The 19,567-nt window shown below is 34.8% G+C and overlaps 1 pseudogene; it reads right to left on the bottom strand.

Moving 5' to 3' along the window:
* The window catches only part of LOC149222240 (sphingosine-1-phosphate lyase pseudogene), a 34,819-nt pseudogene that overhangs the window by 1,541 nt on the left and 13,711 nt on the right, over positions 1-19,567 (bottom strand).

Here is a 19,567-nt window from a genome sequence, read left to right as displayed (position 1 = left end):
ACACCAGATGATCTGGCACCTTCAAGTGGCTTTGTTACAATACCTGTAACTCTGTGAAATAGTCCTTTGCAAAAGCCCCTTTGATGCCAACAGAGCCTGCACATGTCAAGACTGACATGTAAGACCTTACACATGCTATTCCCGTAAAATTCTTGCAGAAAATATGACGGCTGGGGTGAGATGTGCTATGGATCAGCACAAATTCCCCATTTCGTAGCGCAGTTAGTGCAAACTCAGTGTTTTCCGCTACGAAATCACCTAAACCGAGCTGCGCTGCGAAACTAATAGAAAGGATTTATGTGCCTTTGACAAACAACCGAACTGATGTGAAAATTTAAAAAAAAAAAATCTTGAGTGATAACAGTTAGGATGATATATATATATATATATATATATATATATATATATATATATATATATATATATATATATATATATATATATATATATATATGTTGTTATGATTATGTTTATACATGTATTGTGCTAATCTGGTTGATATTACAGATGAGATATCCACCCCTAAACTATACTGAGGTATGTTGATTATGTTATGTTTTGGTTTTAGCTGACATGGTGTCACTTGTAGAAAATAGATCAAACATGACTACCAAGATAGTAGAATGAAACTCCTAAGATGCTTCTTATGGATCAGATGAGAAATGTGGTGTTGGGTACTCTTCTGACGTAGCAAACAAATTGAGGATTTTGAAGGAAGAATTCAGGAGTTTCAAAGAAGATAATGACATAATCATTCAGGCACAGGAGAAGAAAGCAGAATTCAATGCAGTGATCCTTCAGAGTTTGTCAGAACTGCAGAGACATGGAAAACTTCAAATTAGTCATGTATAGGAGGAAAGAACTAATGGGTCATATGTCAACATATATCATGGTGAGCACAGGTCGGATATGTATGCCATGATCAAATAATGTAGGTTCTTGGACACTCCAGATAGGAGAGGCAATGGACACAGGTACTATTCAAGTTCTAGTTCTGATAGGAACTATGATCATCACTGTTATCACCCTTACAGGAGAAGTGACAAGGGATACTTTCTAGAAGAGTTTAAGAAATCTAAGACAACTACTTTTGATGGGGATTTAAAGAAGATAGAGGATGCAGAGGCTTGGTTACTTGGGATGAAGAAGTTCTTTGAACTGCATGAGTACACATAGAATATGAAGGCCATAATAGCTATCTTCAGCCTCAAAGGGAAATCATACATCTGGTGGGAAGATGTAAAATGGGTCAGAGACATCAGGACATAAGACTTGAGTTGGGATGAATTCAAGAGACTCTTCAGGAAGAAATACTTGTCAAAAAGGTAGTATGATAGAAAATCCAATGAGTTTATGAGCTAAAGATGTGATCAATGATAGATGAGGAGTATATGACCAAGTTCCTTGAGTTATTGAGGTATGTGCAATATATTAAGGATGGAAAGGCTAAAGTTTAGATATTTTTCAGTGGATTACCATTATCCTTTAGAGATCAAATTGAGTATGATGACCCTCAATCACTTGAGGAAGTTATTGGGAAATTGAAACATTGCTATGAACAGTCAAAGCATAAGACAAAATCTTAGCAAGGATTGAAAGGGAAAGATAAAGGTAAAGGTAAATGGTATATGAAAAGAACAAGGTCTCAGAATGTAGAAGAGAAAGAGAATGTTGCACCATACAAGAAGTTCAACGTAACTAAACAGGGATATGCGTCACAACACAAGAATAAAGGTGGTGGTACAGGACAGTTGGAGCGTTGGACATGTGGCAAGGAACATCTTAAGACATATTTTCTGCAGAATCATGGTGGAAGGCCTCATATCTATAGTGAACAGGAGGGGCAGAATGTTGGGGATATTGGGCAGACCATTCCTTGTATCTATGTAGCACTCGATAACAGGTAGGAAAATAACCAGGCATCTATCATTGAGATGGATGGTAAGATTTTTGATCAATTTGTTTCTATTTTGATTGACCCTAGATCTAATTATAGTTATGTTAATCCTGACTTGGTGGATAATTGTGTTTGAATAAAGAAGTGCATACAGAATCTTGGTTAGTACAATTGGCTACATGTACAAAGAAGAGAGTTCATCAATGGGTAAGAGCTTGTGATTTTGAGTTGAATGGTATACCTACATTAGCACATTTGAATGTATTATCGTTGGGATCATACATTATGTTGTTGGGTATGGAATAGTTGTACCTTCACTAGACCAAAGTGGATTGTTATGAAAAATCCATTAAGTGCTTGGATGACAATGGAGAAAAGAGAGTCTTACAAGGTTACAAGAAGGCAACATCAGTTAGAATGGTGACAACTATGTAGGCAAAGTGCAATTGTAGAAAAGGGCGTGCTTTATTTGTAGTGTATATTTCTAGTGATAAAGGTAAGGATGTTGAGGATGAAAAGGTATTGAGAAGGTGACCGATCTTACAACAGTTTCAGGATGTATTTACCGCAAATATTTCAGAGTTTCCACCTCATAGGGAAGTGAATTTTTCTATTGAGTTGGTACCAGAGGATGCGTCAGCATCAAAGGCACCTTACAGGATGAGCACACCAGAGTTAATAGAGATGAAGTTGTAGTTGAAGGAAATGATTGATAAGGGTTACATTAGGACAAGTGTATCACCTTGGGGTGCATTGGTATTGTTTGTAAAGAAGAAGGATGGTACTCTTAGGTTATGCATTGATTACAAGAAGTTGAACAAGGCAACCATTAAGAAAAGATATTCGTTGTTTAATATTGATGATTTGTTTGATCAGTTGAAGGGAGCAACAATGTTCTCAAAGATTGATCTGAGATCAAGATATCATCCAGTACTGATTAAAGAAGAGGAAATTTACAAGACAACTTTATGAACCAGGTATGGGAATTATGACTTTGTTGTAGTTCCATTTGGTTTTACTAATGCTCCAACTACCTTTATGTGATTGATGAATATTGTGTTGCGTCCTTATCTGGACAAGTTTGTTATTGTATCCATTTATGACATCTTGATATATTCTAAAAATGAGGAAGAACATGTCGAGCATTTAGCAGCAGTGTTGAGGTTGCTAAGAGAGCACGAGTTGTATGTTAAGCTTAGCAAATGAAATTTCTTTTAGACAAAGGTACATTACTTGGGACATGTTGTCTCCAAGGAAGGCATAGTAGTGGATCTAGAGAAGATAAGGGCTACCATGGAGTGGGCAGCTCCTAATAATGTGGATGAGGTAAGATGATTCATGGGGTTAGCAGGTTACTATAGGAGGTTCATCAAGATTTTTTCTCTCATTTCATATCTTACCACATGACTACAAAGGAAAGGAAATAAATTTCAATGACAGAGGAATGTGCAAAAAGTTTTGAGAAGTTGAAGCAATTGTTGATAAATGGTCTTGTGTTAAAGATTGAAAATCCAGACAAAGAGTTTGTGGTATGCACAGATGGTTGCAGGAGAGGACTTGGTGGATTCCTTATGCAAGAGGGATAGGTAGTATGTTATGAATAACAGAAACTGAATGAGAACAAGTAGAATTACTCGATACATGATCTTGAGTTGGCAGTGATCATCCATGTGTTGAATATGTGGATTCACTATCTTCTTGGAAGGAGGTTTTTATTGATGAGTGATCACAGTGGGTTGAGATACTTGTTTGATCAGCTGAATTTTAATTCTAGATAAGAAATATGGTTGGCCACGATCAATGAGCTTGACTTTGAGATCAAGTACATCAAGGGTATGGAGAAAAGGGTTACAAATTCTCTTAGTAGGCAGATACAGGTGAATCATATTACAACTATGAGTTCTTATGGGATGGACTTACATGATTAGATCTTGTAGGTAGGTCAACATAATGACAAGTACATGGAGCTTATGCAAAGGTTACAGTAGGGTACAGGTGATCAAGATGTGGTCTATCATCTCACAATAGATGTCTTGATCAAATTTAGGGACATGATATATGTGCCAGACAGTAGTGAGCTTAAGAATACTATCTTGTGATAATTTCATGCAAAATCGTATTCACGTCACCCAAGATACCAAAATACATTGACAATATTGAAGAAGTTTTATCATTGGATATGAAAAATGAAGTGGTAGAATTTGTGGTTATATGTTTTCACTGTGAGTAGGTGAAAGAAGAATGTAAGCATCTAGGTAGATTACTACAACTGATTTTGATTTCAGAGTGGAAGTGGGAGGTCATTTCCATGGATTTCATCACAAGTTTGCTGAGGACATCTAGACATCATGATCCCATCACGGTTGTGGTGGACATGTTGACAAAGCTAGTGCGCTTCATTCCAATGAAGTCTACGTATTCATCTAGTGATGTATCATAGGTCTTCATCAACCATGTAGTGATACTGCATGGTGTTTCGAAGAATATTGTGTCAGACAAGGATGCTAAGTTCACTTCCAAGTTTTGGAAGGAGTTTTTTGTATGATTGGGGACAAAGTTGGCCTTGAATACAACTCATCATCCACAAAAATATGGACAAACAGATAGGGTCAACAAGATATTGGAGGACATGTTGAGGACGTATGTGATGCATCAACAATAGAAGTGGGAAGAGTATCCTCCACTAGTTGAGTTCGCTTATAACAATGGATATCAAGAATATTTAAGGATGAGTCAGTTTGAGTAATTGTATGGGTAGAGTTGTAATACTCCCATTAGTTGGAGTGATCTAGTGAATAAGGTGTTGATTAGACCGTACATGTTGGCAGAGATGGAACATGAAATGTGGGTAATCAAGAAGAAACTAAAGGCGGAATAGAACAGAAAAAAAAAAAAAAAAAAAAAAATTATGCAGATTAGAACATGTTATTTAAGGAGTTTCAGGTTGGGGAATAGGTGTATTTGCACATCAACCTAAAGAAGAGCTCCTTCAGGATTGGATCGTGTGACAAGTTGGTACCTTGGTTTTCCAGACCTTTTAAGATCATTGAAAGGATTGGACTAGTAGCTTATCGACTTACATTACCTTCAACGGTGAAAGTCCATGATATTTTCCATGTGTCATTGCTTAAGAACAATGTTAAAGATGTTTATCATGTGATTGACTGGTCTATATTGCAGGTGGATCTAGATGGATAATTTCAGTCAGAACCTTAGTGTATATTTCATAGAAAGATGCTCTTGCTCCATAATCGAGCAGGTTAAAGTGCAATGGAAGAACTTTAGGCCCCATGAAGCTACGTGGGAGATGACAGATCATATGCGGGTTATGTATCCTTCACTATTTGTTGGTTGAGAGAATGTTTTTAGCATATGTTGTGGTGTGATGTTTTGGTATATGTATATGGATGTAAATACCACCATGATTTGCACTATAAAGCTCCAATAAGTAGTATGGGTGTCATGTTGTTATGTTGTCATGTTGGTTTTTTCCCCAAGCTTTTTTAAGGAAACCATGGTTCGCGATCACTAAGTGGCCGCTACATCCATGGGCAGTAACCCACACAGATCCATCAAACTTGGCCTAATATCTCAGGCCTAACCCTAAGGGCATCGAGGAGATTTGACCTCGTGACCTCCCAATAGGCACGGTACTTAGCAATGAGGGCTTGACCAATTGAGCTATCCATTGGGGCTTGTTGTCATGTTGGTTTTCTTTACAACAAGTTGATCATTGTAAATATTTCATTGAGCTAAGTTATAAAGCTCCATGGGAAGTATGTTTTTATTTCAAAAATATTGTTGGTCGAAGGTGTCATTAAACACTGAGGGCAGTGTTCCCACAAGGGGGAGGGTTTTGTAACAACCCTAGTGAAAATTCCATGTAATAAAAGTTAATAAGGGAAAAATAATAACTATGGTTATGGGACACTTATTCCAAGCTGAGTGTTGGGAAAAAAAATCCTAGTGTGGGTGTTCATTTTGTTTAGTATGGCTAAGCAAATTGGCAAAGGAAATGGCAAAGGCCTTTGAAAGGCATGAAGCATTAATTGAAATTTTATTTATGAAAATAATGGAAATCAGGAGAAAAGGAAGGTGAAAGGTCACAGGTTGGCTGTGAGGAGAAAAATGAAGGAAAATAATGGAAAATGAAGAAAATATAGGCCTCATTAATAAAAATGATTTTGAGGATGAGTTGGTACCTTTTGTGAATTTTACCTTTTGTCAGTTTAGTTTTGGAGCTCTCTTTGTATTGTCTCTCTCACACTCTTGGACACTTAGATTTTTCTTGGAGAACTTCAGCAGTTGGATTAATAAAAGAAAATAACGCAAAGGAAAGTGAGGATCAAGCATGGAAGAGCATGATTAAGTAGCTACATCATGATTATTTGCAGGTATCAGTTTGCATGTGTGATTTCCTTGCCAGATTTGGCATGGATGGTACATGCATGTGTGTGTTTGATCCTCTTGCTGTCATTGGCATGGGTTTTTAAATGCGTGAAAGTGTTATTCATCCTTGCCTTGCCATTTCCAAATAACCATGGTGTGATGAGTTCTCATGTTTTGGTTGAGCTGTATTGCCGGATGGATTCAAAACTAAGTGAGGTGGTCTCTAAAAGAAAGAACAAATGGCCTAGTTATCCTTGAATCAAACTATAGATTGTAGTAAAGCCTTGGCCCAATAAACGTTGAACCATACTATGTGTTGTGGTAAAGCCATATTTTGTGTTACCTTGGTGGGCCTAGGAATCCTCAATCGATGAATGACAAGATATATGGTAAATCCTAGAGGTGGGTGCCCTCATCCAGGCCTAGGAATCCTTCGCCAGTGAATGACAGGATATATGGTAAATCCTAGAGGGTGGAGTCTTGATTAGGCCTTGGGATCCTCGACCATTGTACGGTGGGATGTACGGTAAATCACAGAGACTAGGAGACAAGAAAATCCCTCATGTTGTAGGTGGAGAAATATGGCAGCATCCATGCTTCTTTAGGGCCTAAAGATCCGGTGGGGATTGCAATAAAGCCTAGTTCTATTGATGAGGGTGAGGTGGTGTAGCCTCGGGAAGCCTTGGTTGATTTTGGTTATGAGTCCCGCATTCATGCTTGGAATATGGCACGAGGGTGATTGGCTAAAATAAAGATTTGGTTTATCCAATCTATGGTTGGGTTGTATGTGGAAGTCCCACACCTAGTTAGCTTATGCATTCATTTATAAGAGTTCCTTCTCCTTGGTATTTCATTTGTAAATGTACTGGTTTATATGTGGATTTTATGTTTGTTGTATCCTTATGATTTATGTTGTTTATATGCCGGTTATGAGTATATTTTATGATAGTGATGATGTATGACTTTCATCATGTTTTGACTTGTAAATGAATGAATAATGAATATATGACCTAATAGAGGATAATGCAACTAATGTGATAAGGCATCAATGTTTCTTAGCGGTTCTGAGATAAGTATGAGATCCCTATGCTAAGATATGTTCTTACGACCTGTAGAATGCATATTTGTGACATGTTTGATAGAATTCATGTCATGGCTAGTAGGGGTCCAGTGAAGTCTTGTTTAAGTATTTTCATTAGTATCATTGTTTTAATGTTACTTTTCATTTCTTGAAGTTCCATGGAGTTATGGGAAATGGCCTGAGTCTTGGCCTTGAAAAAGTGGCACAGAATCTGGGGTCACAAGCTCAGAATTAGCTAAAAAATACCCTAGTCACTTGTGTTCCCTTGCTGTCAAAGCATCTAGAGGGTCCCAACCACATGCATGGCCATGTCGTGGGAGCGGTTGAGGCTCTAGGTCAATAAAATGTTAAGTTTCTTGAGGGGTTGGTCTCCTGGAAATGTTGGTTGGTTCCTGGAGGTTCTGTAGCATGTATGAAAGGTCAGTTTGGTTTTGTTTTGCTAGTTCCACTTCCTTAAATGTACATGGGAAGTTGAATCATATCATAGTATCCTCTCGTCACATGTTTACCCTAGCGGACCGTTTAACTTGGGTTAATGTGGGAGGAGGGTGTTACATTATGCATCTCATGTATGTATCCATATTGATCATTTTCATAGAGTTTATTAATTGTGATGTGATGTCAAAGTTACTTGATTAGCTTCTACTTTAGTAAGAGGCATTGTTTTAGGCATGTTGTATCACATTATCAACATTCCCTTTCTCTATATTTTCTTTTAATATTTTATTATTTCTTATGTATTTTTGTTGGTTTTCACTTTTCATTAGTAAAGAAGAAAGGCATTGGGATATTATATGTTATTCATTATACATAAGGAAAGTTTTGTTGAGATAAAAATTTTATGTGATATTTTAGAATATTTATTGACAATAGTTCAAATGGATGTAAGTTATTATACCCTGTCGCAACATGCATAACGCATTAGGTAATGCATTGGCCATCTATTAATCAACTATTTTATGAAAACTCAAACAACAATTTACAAGGTTAAATTTATAAACAAAATTAATTAATTAATTTTATTTTATTTAATATTTCAATTACGATTGGTTGAATGTGTTTCTCTCTTATTATGTAATGATGAAATTCGCGGCCTGATTGTACCTATGTGATCTCAATCGTGCGGAAAAGCAAAGATTGATATGATATGACATTATGTTGAGTAAATGAATGATGGATCCAATGAATTATATTTATATCTCAAATACCACAATTTTTGCTATAGGAAGGTTGGGTAGGTGACATCCCATCCAATCTAATCTATTGATATGATAGTATTTTGATGTTATAGTTAGGAGCCATCCATGTGTGTATATATCTATAGTTTCCTTGTTAATCTGATTATCTATTTACAAGTTGTTCTCGTGACTGGTTTGCATGAAGCAACACATTTTATAATATTTCATTTATTGTTTTAATTTTGGACACATCACGATTCATGTTTCCGAGCCACATAAACAACATATGTAGAGTTAGAAAGTCATTCCCTACATCGTACAAATAACATAACAATTGATATAGATGGAAACAAATGTGGATGGGGTATACTCCAAAACCAAGCATAAATGTGTCTAAAAAGGTGCCACTCTTTTATTTTTGGTATTTAATAAAACAACTATAAATTATAATACATTAATATTATAATTTATATTTCTCTTTACATTTACATTTTGATTTTTTTTAACTTTTAATTTTGATCTTTCACAACTAAAATAATTATTTCTAAATATTTTATTTAAAAAAATATTGATTTAATATCTTCATTAATAATACTATTTCTTTTTATATAATTTAAATTATAACAACATTTAAAATTAAAGCATACCCAAATTCTTATTCTTTTCCCTTCATAACATTTCACATATGACTTTTCCAAAATTCATCAAATTGTAATTAATATTTTTTATTTATTAAAATATTAAATCGATAATTAAACATCAAATTTGCATAACTTGAGGATTTCAAATGAATAGTGATTCATTAAATTCACACAACTTGAGGATTTCAAATGAATAGTGATTCATTGCACAGAGAAGATGAATAAATATCACACCATTTTCATAGTGTACTTTTAATTTTTGTTATCAAAGTTGACCTTAAATACAACTTATCATCCACAAAAATATGGACAAACAGAGAGGGTCAACAAGATATTGGAGGACATGTTGAGGACGTATGTGATGCATCAACAACAGAAGTGGGAAGAGTATCTTCCACTAGTTGAGTTCGCTTATAACAATGGGTATCAAGAATCTTTAAGGATGAGTCCGTTTGAGTAATTGTATGGTTAGGGTTGTAATACTCCCATTAGTTGGAGTGATCTAGTGAATAAGGTGTTGATTAGACTGTGCATGTTGACAGATATGGAACATGAAATGCGGGTAATCAAGAAGAAACAAAGGCGGCATAAGAAAAAATAAAATAAATAAAAATTAATTAATTAATTAAAATAAATAAATTAAAATAAAAATAAAAATAAAATTAAATTAAATTAAATTAAATTAAAAATAATAAATAATAAATAATAAAAAAAAAAAATAAAGAATAAAATAAAAATAAAAATAAACAAAATAAAATAAAATAAATAAATAAATAAAATAAAAATTATTATGCAGATTGGAACATGTTATTTAAGGAGTTTCAATTTGGGGAATAGGTGTATTTGCACATCAACCTGAAGAAGAGCTCCTTCAAGATTGAATCATGTGACAAGTTGGTACCTTGGTTTTACAGACCTTTTAAGGTCATTGAAAGGATTGGACTAGTAGCTTATTGACTTACATTACCTTCAATGGTGAAAGTCCATGATATTTTCCATGTGTCATTGCTTAAGAACTATGTTAAAGATGTTTATCATGTGATTGACTGGTCTGTATTTTAGGTGGATCTAGATGGATAATTTCAGTCGAAACCTCAGTGTATATTGCAGAGGAAGATGCTCTTGCTCCATAATCGAGCAGGTTAAAGTGCAATGGAAGAACTTTAGGCCCCATGAAGCTACATGGGAGATGACATATCATATGCGGGTTATGTATCCTTCACTATCTGTTGGTTGAGCGAATGTTTTTAGCATATGTTGTGGTGTGATGTTTTGGTATATGTATATGGATGTAAATACTACCATGAGTTGCATTATAAAGCTCCAATAAGAAGTATGGGTGTCATGTTTTTATGTTGTCATGTTGGTGTTTTCCCCAAGATTTTTTAAGGAAACCATGGTTCGCGGTCACTAAGTGGCCGCTACATCCTCAGACAGTAATCTACACAGATCCATCAAACTTGGCCTAATATATTTGGCCTAACCCTAAGGGCATCGAGGAAATTTGACCTCGTGACCTCCCAATAGGCAAGGTACTTAGCAATGAGGGCTCGACCAATTGAGCTATCCATTGGGGCTTGTTGTCATGTTGGTTTGCTTTACAACAAGTTGATCATTGTAAATATTGCATCGAGCTAAGTTATAAAGCTCCATGGGAAGTATGTTTTTATTTCAAAAATCTTCTTGGTTGAAGGTGTCATTGAACACTGAGGGCGGTGTTCCCCCAAGGGGGAGGGTTTTGTAACAACCCTAGTGAAAATTCCATGTAATAAAAGTTAATAAGGGAAAAATAATAACTATGGTTTTGGGACACTTATTCCAAGCTGAGCGTTGGGAAAAAATCCTAGTGTGGGTTTTCATTTTGTTTAGTATGGCTAAGCAAATTGGAAAAGGAAATGGCAAAGGGAAAGGCATGAAGCATTAATTGAAATTTTATTTATGAAAATAATGGAAATCAGGAGAAAAGGAAGGTGAAAGGTCACAGGTTGGCTGTGAGGAGGAAAATGAAGGAAAATAATGGAAAATGAAGAAAATAGAGGCCTCATTAATAAAAAGGATTTTGAGGATGAGTTGGTACCTTTTGTGAATTTTACCTTTTGCTAGTTTAGTTTTGGAGCTCTCTCTGTATTGTCTCTCTCACACTCTTGGACACTTAGATTTTTCTTGGAGAACTTCAACATTGGATTAAGAAAAGAAAATAAGGCAAAGGAAAGCGAGGATCAAGCATGGAAGAGCATGATTAAGCAGCTAAATCAAGATTATTTGCGGGTATCAGTTTGCATGTGTGATTTCCTTGCCAGATTTGGCATGGATGGTACATGCATGTGTGTGTTTGATCCTCTTGTTGTCTTTGGCATGGGTTTTTATATGCGTGACAGTGTTCTTCGGCCTTGCCTTGCCATTTCCAAATAGCCATGGTGTGATGAGTTCTCATGTTTTGATTGAGCTATATTGCTTGATGGATTCAAAACTGAGTGAGGTGGTCTCTGAAAGAAAGAACAAATGGCCTAGTGATCCTTGAGTCAAACTATATATTGTAGTAAAGCCTTGGCCCAGTAAACGTTGAACCATACTATGTGTTGTGGTAAAGCCATATTTTGTGTTACCTTGGTGGGCCTAGGAATCCTCAACCGATGAATGACAAGATATATGGTAAATCCTATAGGTGGATGCCCTCATCCAGGCCTAGGAATCCTTGGCTGATGAATGACACGATATACAATAAATCCTAGAGGGTGGAGTCTTGATTAGGCCTATGGATCCTTGACCATTGTATGGCGGGACGTACGGTGAATCACAGAGACTAGGAGACAAGAAAATTCCTCATGTTGTAGGTGGAGAAATATGGTAGCATCCATGCTTTTTTAGGGCCTAAAGATCCAGTGTGGATCGTGGTAAAGCCTGGTTCTATTGATGAGGGTGCGGTGGTGTAGCCTCGGGAAGCCTTGGTTGATTTTGGTTATGAGTCCCGCATTCATGCTTGGAATATGGCACGAGGGTGATTGGCTAAAAGAAAGATTTGGTTTATACAATCTATGGTCGAGTTGTATGTGGAAGTCCCACACCTAGTTGGCTTATGCATTCATTTATAAGAGTTACTTCTCATTGGTATTTCATTTGTAAATGTATTGGTTTATATGTGGATTTTATGTTTGTTGTATCCTTATGATTTATGTTGTTTATATGTTGGTTATGAGTATATTTTATGATAGTGATGATGTATGACTTTCATCATGTTTTGATTTGTAAATAAATGAATAATGAATATATGACCTAATAGAGGATAATGCAACTAATGTGATAAGGCATCAATGTTTCTTAGCGATTCTGAGATAAGTATGAGATCCCTATGCTAAGATATGTTGTTACGACCTATAGAATGCATATTTGTGACATGTTTGAGAGAATTCATGTCATGGCTAGAAGGGGTCAAGTGAAGTCTTGTTTAATTATTTTCATTAGTATCATTGTTTTAATGTTACTTTTCATTTCTCAAAGTTCCATGGAGTTATGGGAAATGGCCTGAGTCCTGGCCTTGGAAAAGTGGCACAAAATTCGGGGTCACAGGCTCATAATTAGCTGAAAAATACCCTAGTCACTTGTGTTCCCTTGTTGGCAAAGCATCTAGAGGGTCCCAACCACATGCATGGCCATGTCGTGGGAGAAATTGAGGCTCTAGGTCAATAAAATGTTAAGTTTCCTGAGGGGTTGGTCTCCTGGAAAGGTTGGTTGGCTCCTGGAGGTTCTGTAGCATGTGTGAAAGGTCAGTTTTGCTAGTTCCACTTCCTTAAATGTACATGGGGAGTTGAATTATATCATAGTAGCCTCTCGTCACATGTTTACCCTAGCGGACCGTTTAACTTGGGTTAATGTGGGAGGAGGGTGTTACATTTATGCATCTCATGTATGTATGCATATTGATCATTTTCATAGAGTTTATTAATTGTGATGTGATGTCAAAGTTACTTGATTAGCTTCTACTTTAGTAAGAGGAATTGTTTTAGGCATGTTGTATCACATTATCAACATTCCCTTTTCCTATATTTTCTTTTAATATTTTATTATTTCTTATGTATTTTTGTTGGTTTTCACTTTTCATTAGTAAAGAAGAAAGGCATTGGGATATTATATGTTAGTCATTATACGTAAGGAAAGTTTTGTTGAGAGAAATTTTTTATGTTATATTTTATAATTATTATTAATAATAGTTCAAATGGATGTAAGTTATTATCCCCTATCGTGACATGTATAACGCATTAGGTAATGCATTGGCCACCTATTAATGAACTATTTTACGAAAACTCAAACAATAATTTACAACGTTAACTTTATAAACAAAATAAATTAATTAATTATTTTAATTAATTATCTCAATTGCGATTGGTTGAATGTGTTTCTCTCTTAAATATGTGTAATGATGAAAGTCGTGGCGTGATTGTACCTATGTGATCTCAATCGTGCGGAAAAGCGAAGATTGATATGATCTAACACTGTGTTGAGTAGATGAATGATGGATCTGACAAATTATATTTATATCTCAAATACCATAATTTTTGCTATAAGAAGGTTGGGTAGGTGACATCCCATCCAATTTGATCTATTGCTATGATAGTATTTTGATGTTATAGCTAGGAGCCATCCATGCATGTTTATATATATAGTTTCCTTGTTATTCTGATTACCTATTTACAAGTTGTTCTCATGATTCGTGTGCATGAAGCAACACATTTTATAATATTTCATTTATTGTTTTAATGTTGAACACATCACGATTCATGCTTCCCACCCACATAAACAACATATGTAGAGTTAGAAAGTTGTGCCCTTAACATAACAATTGATATAGATGTGCATTTAGTCGTTGGAGACAAATGTGGATGGGGTATACTCCAAAAGAAAACATAAATGTGCCTAAAAGGGTTCCATTCTTTTATTTTTGATATTTATCAAAACAACTATAAATTATAATACATTAATATTATAATTTGTATTTCTCTTTACTTTTATATTTTGATTTGTTTTTAACTTTTAATTTTGATCTTTCACAATTAAAATAATTATTTTAAAATATTTTATTTAAAAAATATTGATTTAACATCTTCATTAATAATACTATTTCTTTTTATATTATTAAAATTATAGCAACATTTAAAATTAAAACATACCCAAATTCTTATTCTTTTCCCTTCACAACATTTCACATATGAATTTTCCAAAATTCATCAAATTGTAATTAATATTTTTTATTTATTAAAATATTAAATCTATAATTAAACATCAAATTCATATAACTTGAGGATTTCAAATGAATAGTGATTCATTAAATTCACACAACTTGAGGATTTCAATGAATAGTGATTCATTGCACAGAGAAGATGAATAAATATCACACCATTTTCATAGTATACTTTTAATTTTTTTATCAAATTGTAATTAATATTTTTTTATTTATCAAAATATTAAATCCATAATTAAACATCAAATTCACACCACGCAAAAATTTCAAATGAATAATGATTCATTGCACAAATATGAATAAATAGTTCAAAGTGTTTATCCATAATAACAATAGATTCATGAAAATTATTTATTTATAAAATAGTTTTCTATTTGTTTTCCTGATATGTAATATTTCATTATAATTAATTAATAATTTTATATATTTCAAAAAAATATAATTTTATTTAAAAAATGTTTTCTTTAATTGCAATATTCTTGTAATTATTTAATTTTGCAAAACAATATAATAAGATATATAAAATATAATATATATTTTAAAAATCAATTATATAGTTATTGAAAATGTTCATGGAAATCTATTTTTATATTTCATGCTGCCAATCAGTGAAATCTAAATTAAGTGGATTCTAAACCTTAACACTATCTTGAATCAATATTTTTACTTTAATTTAACAATATATAAACTAAGAGGTAGGGTCTAGCTACTATATAGCACCTTTTATTCAAAATAGTGTTGATTATAATTATAGGTAAATTTGAAAGTGGACATTTATTTTTAAATAGTTGAAGCTTTATTAAGGTTACTTTCTTAAATGAATGGAAAGTTAAAACTTTATTTAATGGTATGAAATTATTTGGGCAATGAAATCTATTTAATATTTATTTATTCATCTACTAAGTAAATATATTAACTTGTTAGCTAATGTATTGAAATGTGATGTTTGTTGTACTTTTTTGAATTTTTCATTAAATTTAATGAAGAAATAATCTCAAAAAATTGTAAATAAATATGAAATAATATTAATGTATTATTTTAATTTACTATTTATAATATTAATATTCAAACTAGGTAACTTCATGATAAAGTTGTAGAGTTATATTTGTGGAAATGTACTTTTACTTTAGTATTTTTTAATGCAAGTAAAACTATTTAACCATATGTTGATTGGAAAAGGGAGATGACACTAAATAAATTTATATATTATATTTTACATTTTTCAGTAAATTTTTTAGATATATATAGTTATTTATTTATTTATTTTGGTTGCTTTTATTATGGATAAGACCCCTATTCACCTCAAGATCATGATATTCAAGATTAAATCACAATCTCTATTTCAACATGTTCAATTTTTTGCCACATAGGCTAACATGTCTTGTGCCAATAAAACTCAAGTAGAGGGAGAATTAAGCCCTCTAACTACAAAGTTATTATCATTTGACAAATAAAATTTTACGATAAAATAAACAAACATAATCCAATAAAAATATCCTATTTTGCTTGTGGATCTTCCAATCTGATTTTATCACATCACATTTGTGAATTGCTTTCCTCATATCATTGTGTTTATTGAGGTCACTGTGAATTTAGTAATCCTTGTTATTTCATTTACAAATTTGGTTATCTTTATTTTCTATTTTGAAAGGTTGTTGTATTTGTTGATTTTATCACATCACATTCACATTGTGAATTGCTTTCCTCATATCATTGTGTTTATTGAGGTCAATGTGAATTTAGTAATCCTTGTTATTTCATTTACAAATTTGATTATCCTTATTTTCTCATGAGTAAAATCATGATCCATTATTTCATTTTTTTGATTGCCTATTATTTGTGAAGGTGAGATGAAATCATTGCTGAAATCATTGCAATAATAAAATTTTACACTAGTACATTCTTATTAGGAATAAACAAACTACTACTTTGCTTCATTTTTATTAGGAATTAACAAATTGTTGATTTACTTCATAAATTCCTCTATTCAATGGATTTGGAAAACTTTTGACCCTATCAAATTCATTTCATTTATTTATTTCAAGTTAATTTCATTTTATTTATTTATTTCTATTACTTTTATACGATTTCTTTCGACAAATGTATATATCTTCTGAGATTTCTAACACAAATATATATAATATGTGAAGATCATTGAGAGGCTAGAAGATCATTGAGAGGCCGAAAATTTGCCCGTGAAAAAAGAGAACAGGAGACTTATAAAGACAAACTCCAAGGAAGCCAACCAACCATCGAGAAACTCTTGGCAAAAACTCTGAAGATGACCAAAAATCAGTCCCAGAGCTCTAAAGGAGCTCTCCATTCAAAAAGCAAGTGATGAAGATTGTCTCCTGGAATTGTAGGGGTATGGGGAGCAGAATAAAAGAAGAAGCCATCAAAAGCCTGATAAGATCTGAATCTCCTGATATACTCCTCATCCAGGAGACTAAAATGGAGGACAAGGCCTTCCTCCATATCGGCAAAAAATTGTGGAAGAGAAGTGAAGGGCAAGTTGTTTCAGCTCGTGGTGCCTCAAGAGGCCTAGGCACCCTTTGGAACGCAAACAAATTCTCAAGGATCAAAGAGGTCGCCAACACCCATTGGCCATTCTCTTAGCTGCAACACGTTGATTCAGATAAGACCCTCTGTCTCTTCACCATGTATGTTCCAGTCAACGTAGGAGAGAAAAGATCTGCTGGGATTCCATTAGAAGTTTGGCAGATTCTGAAGATTTAGCGAACATCATCATTGCAGGGGACCTAAATCTCACCTTATCTTTGGCTGAAAACCGTGGAGGAAGCATTGTAAGTGATCTGGCGTGAGAATCGGTTGAGGACCTGCTTCAGGATTGGGACATGATCGACATTAAACCTTCGTCAGGCAAGTACACTTGGTCCAATAAAAGACTCGGTCTGGGACATATCGATGCAAGGTTAGATAGATTTCTTGTTCAAAGTACTTTTCTTCTTCTTGGTTTAGAGTCTAGAATGCATATTCTCCCTTGTAGTGTCTCTGATCACAGACCCATCAAACTTGATCTTCTAGCCCATATGGATCAAGGTCCTAGCCCTTTTAAATTCAATCCCCTTTGGGTTAAGGAACAGTCCTTTATGCAATTAGTAAAAGATACTTGGAAGCAACCAGTCAACGACTCTGCCTTCTTTGTTTGGGAGGAAAAACTCAGGAGAGTGAAATGTGCAATGAAAACTTGGGTAAAATCCCTTCCTAACCTAGCAGTTGAAAGGAAAAAGATCCAAGAATGTCTCGAGATTCATCATCTGAAATTGGAAAATGAAGAGATCACAAAAGAAATTCTAGACAAGGAGGCTGAACTTCAGCAAAAACTTCTCAAGGCAAGCTTGGCCGAGGAAGAGTATTGGAGGATTAAATCTCGTAGGCTTTGGCTCAAGGTAGGAGATAGGAACTCATCCTTCTTTCACAAGCAAGCCCAAGCCCGGAAAAGTTTCAATTCCATCTCAGAAATCAAGGAAGAGAACATCAAACATAGAGATATACAAAGCATAAAAAACGCTGCTTTCCTTCACTTCAAAAATTTGTACAGCGAAAAAGAAGGTCTGGGGCACATTTCAACTTTAGTGAATGAGGTGCCCTCTCTGATTTATGCCAGAAAGAATCAGTTTTTGGAAGCAGAAGTCACTAATAATGAAATAAAAACTGCCCTCTTTGTAATGGAGCCAGATAAGGCCGCAGGACCAGATGGCTTTACTGCCAGATTCTTTCAGAATTGTTGGAAGATTGTGGAAAAGGATTTATGCATAATGGTCCGGAAATCTCAAGCTTGTCAGAAAATTTGGGGAAGCACCAATTCAACTTTCCTGGCCCTTATTCCTAAGGAAAAAGGCGCCAATTCCTTCACCAGATTTCATCCTATCTCCCTTTGCAATATAGGCTACAAGCTAATAACAAAAGTGATCGCAAACAGAGTGAAAACCATCCTACCAGACATTATTCCTGAGAATCATAGAGGTTTTATTCAGGGAAGACAAATTGTGGACAATTTTATCTTGGTCCAAGAGGCGATCCACTCAAGCTTGACCCAGAAAGAGAAAGGAAGGGTTATCAAGTTAGATCTTGAAAGCGCTTTTGACAGGGTGAGACATAGATCGCTATTGGATGTCCTGCACAAATTTGGTTTTGGCCTCAAATTTATCAACTGGATCAAGGCTTGTATTAGTGAGCCCTTGATTGCCCCTTTGGTGAATGGGAGGGCTACTGATTTCTTCAAAGCCTCTAGAGGGCTGAGGCAAGGGTGTCCTCTCTCCCCCTTGCTCTTGTCCTCCAAGCTTCTATTCTCAACTTCCTTTTGAATAAAAAGTAGACTGATCAAGAAATAATGGGATTGAACATCGCAAGGTGTCAAAAACATAAACCATGCGCTATTTGCGGATGACTCTCTCTTGCTAGGTGCAGCCTCCTTGCCCTCGGCTAAAAGATTTAAAGATGTGGTGGATGCCTATTGTGAAGACTCTGGTAGCAGCCTCAATAAAGGCAAATGTCATATCTACTGCTGGAACTCTACTGCCAGATCGCTCCAAGCCATCTCTAGCTGTTTTGGCTTCGCAGCCTCCTCTTCATGGTCATCCTTCAAGTATTTGGGGCTTCTTGTTTTCCAAAAAAGGGCTCTCAGCAGAGACTGGCTGCCTCTGTTGGAAAAATTTAAGTCCAAAATCCACTCCTGGGACTTCAATTGGCTCAATCTGGTTGGCAAGACAGTGCTTATAAAAGCTGTCTTGAACAGCCTTCCCATTTATCAGTCTGCAGTTATGATGGCTCCTATTGGCATCATGAGGAAAATGGAGGATTACATAACGAATTTCTTTTGGAAAGGCAGAAAAGCAAATGATAAGAAAATCCCTCTATTAAGCTAGGATATAATGTCCTTGCCCATAATGGAAGGTGGCTTGAACTTCAAGAACATTAGTAAGCAAAATATCGCATTGGGTGCAAAACTGTTATGGAGGATAATTGCCCCAAATCTAGGTTGGGCTCAGCTAGCGTTGTGGAAAAAATATTTCTGTGGGCAGAGAACACGCTGTCTGGACAATCCCAATACAACCTCCGGAACGATGATCCACAAATTGTGCGCAAACGCTTCCTCCTTAATTAATCTCCATGCGCACTGGA

Source organism: Pinus tabuliformis, chromosome Q (assembly GCF_031772625.1).
Source record: "Pinus tabuliformis cultivar Carrire ecotype Pingquan chromosome Q, CPIR1, whole genome shotgun sequence".
Lineage (NCBI taxonomy): Eukaryota > Viridiplantae > Streptophyta > Pinopsida > Pinales > Pinaceae > Pinus > Pinus tabuliformis.
This window is presented reverse-complemented; position numbering and strand designations above follow the sequence as displayed.